General features: G+C 35.4%; 1 protein-coding gene across 1 annotated transcript in view; it reads right to left on the reverse strand.

Moving 5' to 3' along the window:
- Window positions 1-1,577, reverse strand: part of KIAA1147 (KIAA1147 ortholog) — a 25,834-nt gene that overhangs the window by 22,387 nt on the left and 1,870 nt on the right. The gene's annotated exons all lie outside the window — the stretch shown is intronic.

Genomic DNA, 1,577 nt, shown 5'->3' on the forward strand with positions numbered 1-1,577 from the left:
ATGAAATCCCGTTTCTACTTAAAAAAAAAAAAAATTAGCCAGGCATGGTGGCGGGCCCCTGTAGTCCCAGCTACTCAGGGGGCTGAGGCAGGAGAATCGCTTGCACCTAGGAGGCAGAGGTTGCAGTGAGCCAAGATCATACCACTGCAATCCAGGCTGGGTGACAGAGCGAGACTCCGTCTCAAAAAACAAAAACAAAAACAAACAACAAAACAAAACATTTGGCAATTTCAGAAACAGCACAGACAAAGATAAACTCTACAAGTATCTGGATGGAGAAACTTCTCCAAAATAACTAATTTCAGATAACAGTAGAACAATATCTATAGCATCCTGAGGGGAACAAGAAAGCATTCAAGAACTGTACAACCAGCTCAGGACAAAGGGAACAGGCCAAAAGTATTGATCATACAAGATCCTTTCAAAGAAAGAAAAGTGTCTGATGGTAAAATTCAACCATTCAAGAATTTTTTATTTGTTTATTTACTTTTATGTTTTAGACAGGGTCTTGCTCTGTTACTCAGGCTGGAGTGCAATGGCACAATCATAGCTCAGAACTTCTGGGCTCAAGCCATCGTCTCACCTCAGCCTCCTAAGTAGCTAGGACTACAGGTGCACACCACCATGCCTGGCTAATTTTTTTGTTTTTGTAGAGTTGGAATCTTGCTTTGTTGCTCAGGCTGGTCTTGAATTCCTGGCTTCAACTGATCCTCCTAAATTGATCCTCCTTGGCCTCCTAAAGTGTTGGGATTATAGGCGTAAGCCACCATTCCTGATCAATTTTAATGTTTATATATTGTTTCTCAGTAAACAATTGTTACATTTTGTCACATATTGTCACATTTTTCATAATCTTTTTTCTTAATTTTGGAGGAATATTTCAATGTCTAGTATATGTTACTGTGAAAAAATATTTACTTGAAGTTATAAGTAAAATTATGTTTAATATATGTCATTAACACAGTCTGCTATTTGAGAAAATTAAATCTATAAAATATTAATCCTATTTTTGTAAAGATATTTGTATTCTACAATCACATTCATGGAATATTGTCAATGGATATCTGTGAGTGTTACTATTTGAGAGGATTTTTTAAAATCCTTTGTACTTTCACATAAATTTTTAAATAATAAACATGGTTTTTCCACAAACAACAAAGTTCACACTTTCAAAGCTGAAGATCACAATTATGTTGCATAAAAATGTTTAAATAGTGATAAATTTTAAAAGTATAGACTATAAAAGAATATATATATTGTATATACTCAAATATGTATTTTAAACGTACACACATACACAGAAAAGTGGTAACATTTTGTCAGTGCTTCAGGGATTAGGGATAAATTTTCCCCTCAAAATCTGAAATGTAATTAGGTTACTTGCATGATGAAAAAAATGTAAAGGAACTAATAGTTTTGCTGCTTCTGTTAAAAATTCTCTTCCTATCCCAGGCAACTTGGTTCACGCCTATAATCCCAGCTCTTTGGCGGGCTGAGGCAGGAGGATCACTTGACTCCAGGAGTTCAAGACCAGCCTGGGCAATATAGTAAGAGCCTGTCTCTACCAAAAAAAAAAA

This window comes from Colobus angolensis, unplaced genomic scaffold (assembly GCF_000951035.1).
Source record: "Colobus angolensis palliatus isolate OR3802 unplaced genomic scaffold, Cang.pa_1.0 Scaffold2, whole genome shotgun sequence".
Taxonomy (NCBI): Eukaryota; Metazoa; Chordata; class Mammalia; order Primates; family Cercopithecidae; genus Colobus; species Colobus angolensis.